The sequence below is a fragment of the Liolophura sinensis genome, chromosome 13 (genome assembly GCF_032854445.1).
Source record: "Liolophura sinensis isolate JHLJ2023 chromosome 13, CUHK_Ljap_v2, whole genome shotgun sequence".
NCBI lineage: Eukaryota > Metazoa > Mollusca > Polyplacophora > Chitonida > Chitonidae > Liolophura > Liolophura sinensis.
Window position 1 is genome coordinate 15,815,119 of NC_088307.1, and position 3,144 is coordinate 15,818,262.

The following is a 3,144-nucleotide window of genomic DNA, read 5'->3' on the forward strand; positions in this document are numbered from 1 at the left end:
AACGACACATTACCTGTAGCGGAATGTTTAATTCAGAAACATCCAGTGATGATGGTACATCTAAAAGTAGTACAACAGATTGTAGCTTACGTCAATCACCACAGTCATAAGGCGAAAGGTCATACTCGGTAAAATTCTTCAAATGCAGTTTAAGATTGCCAGATCCGACCTATTTTTCGACGAGAAATCGAATGGTGCAAACCGCATTGTTCTCCGACCAACAGTTAAAGGTTAAATCTTGGATGATGTCATAATGAGTGAGTGAGTGCTTGGGGTTTAACGTCGTACTCAACAATTTTTCAGTCATATGACGACGAAGGAATCATTAGGGTGCATGCACGTGTAATGTGCCTCCTTGTTGCAGGACGGATTTCCACCGCTCTTTTATTTAGTGCTGCATCACTGAGACGACTTACCGAAGGCAAGTAAGACGCCCCGCCCGAGCCATTATACTGATACGGGTCAACCAGTCGTTGCACTATCCCCTTCATGCTGAACGCCAAGCGATGAAGTTACAACTTCCTCTTTTAAAGTCTTAGGTGTGACTCGACCCAGGATTGATCCTGGATCTACCGGTCCCGATGTCATAATGAAGAGCCCAGTAACGTTAACAAGTCGTAGGGAACCAGCGACATTTTTTCATCACGTGCTGATGGCATGCGTTGCTCAGCATCGTTTGGTACCTTATCTGTGAGTGCCAAATAAATTAATTAATATAGTGCCAGACAATATCAGATGCGTTATATTTTCTTTGTACAATTATGTGGTATGGTAGTATATACACATGTAGGCCTGGATTTGGAAGTAAAACAATTACTAAGTCATTCAAATCGACTTGGCCCAAAAATTCAACATGTTCCGTGCTGCCGAACGGCACATTACTTGTAGCGGAATGTTAAATACAGAAACAGCCAGCACCGAGGGTACATCTACAGGCATTGCAGTACATTGTAGCTTATGTCAATCACCAAAATCATAAAGGAAAAGGTCATACTTGCAAAATTTCTTCAAACTGCACTTTAGGGTGTCTCCGTGGCTTAGTTGGTTAGCGCGCTAGCTGTGAGTTCAAGTCCAGCTCATGCTGGCTTCCTCTCCGGACGTAAGTGGGAAGGTCTTCCAGCAACCTGCGGATGGTCGTGGGATTCCCCCGGGCTGTGCCCGGTTTCCACCTACCATAATGCTGCTCGCCGTCGTATAAGTGAAATATTCTTGAGTACGGCATAAAATACCAATCAAATAAATAAATGAAATGCAGTTTAAGATTACCTGATCCGACATATTTTTCGACGAAGTGCCCAACAACGCTATCAACTCCTTGGAAACCAGCGAAAATTTATTTAAACTTTTGTCATCTGGCATGCGTTGCGCGGCATCGTTTGGTACCTTATTTATGCAGATAAGTGCCAAATTAAATTTTTTGGAACGGTCGGTATCAGATGCGTTATATTTTCTGTATACAATTATGTGGTGTGCTAGTATATACACATGTAGACTTGGACTTGGGAGTAAAACAATTGCTCATTCATTCAAATGGACTTGGCCCAAAGGCTCAACCTGTTCCGGGCTACCGAACAGCACATTACTTGTAGCGGCATGTTTAATACAGAAACATCCAGTGCCAAGGGTACATCTAAAGGTAGTGTAGTACGTTGTAGCTTATATCAGTCACCCAACTCACAAAGAAAACCGTCATACTCGGTAAAATTCTTCACATGCACTTCAACGTTATCAACTCCTTGGAAACCAGCGAAATTTTTCAAGCTTTTTTCATCACGTGGCGATGGCATGCGATGCGCGGCATCGTTTGGTACCTTATTTATGTAGATAAGCGCCACATGAACTGATTTGGAACAGACGGTATCAGATGTGTTATATTTTCTGTATACAGTTATGTGGTGTGCTAGTATATACACATGTAGGCTTGGACTTGGGAGTAAAACAATTGCTCATTCATTCAAATGGACTTGGCCCAAAGGCTCAACCTGTTCCGGGCTACCGAACAGCACATTACTTGTAGCGGCGTATTTAATACAGAAACGTCCAATATCGAGGGTACATCTACAGGCATTGGAGTAGGCCTACGCTTATATCAATCACCCAACTCATAAAGAAAACCGTCATACTTGGAAAAGTTTTCAAATGCACTTCAACGTTATCAACTCCTTGGAAACCAGCGAAATTTTTCAAACTTTTTTCATCACGTGCCGATGGCGTGCGTTTGCGCGGCATCGTTTGGTACCTTATTTATGTAGATAAGCGCCACATGAACTGATTTGGAACAGACGGTATCAGATGTGTTATATTTTCTGTATACAATTATGTGGTGTGCTAGTATATACACATGTAGGCCTGGACTTGGAAGAAAAACAATTGCTAAGTAATTTAAATAGACTTGGCTCAAAGATTCAAGATATTCCGGACTATCGCACATTACTTGTAGCAGAGTGTTTAGTAGAGAAACATCCAGTATCGAGGGTAGGCCCTACATCTAAAGGTAGTGCAGTACGTTGTAGCTCATGTCAATCACCAAAATCATAAAGCAAAAGGTCATACTCGGTAAAATTGTTCAAATGCAGTTTAAGATTTCCTGCTCCGACGTATTTTTCGACGAGAAATCGAATGGTGCAAACCGCATTGTTCTCCGACCAACAGTTTTAACTGTAGCCAAGGTTAAATCTTGGATGACGTCATAACAATGTGCACTGTAACGTTATTAAGTCCCTGGAAACCAGCGAAATTTTTCAAACTTTTTTTACCACGTCCCTGTGGTATGCGTTGTTCTGCATCGTTTGGTACCTTATTTATGTAGCTGAGTGCTGAATTCATTTTTTTTCAACAGGCGGTATCAGATACGTTATATTTTCTGTATATAAATGATGTGGTATGGTAGTACATGCACTTGTAGGCTTCGGCTTGGAAGTAAAACATTTGCTTGCTCACTCAAATAGACCCTGCCCAAAGATTCTGAGCTAACATTCTGCGCATGTTAACCTAACACATACTGACAAACTACAAGTACAGAAATTAACAGGAAGCAAAGCGGTCAGTTTCGTTTTTTTCCCTCAAAAACTCATCAATCTGTGTTAAGTGTAGAATTTGTATTCAACCCGTCTGACCTCGGAGCTTTGGTACTCCCCAGAGTGG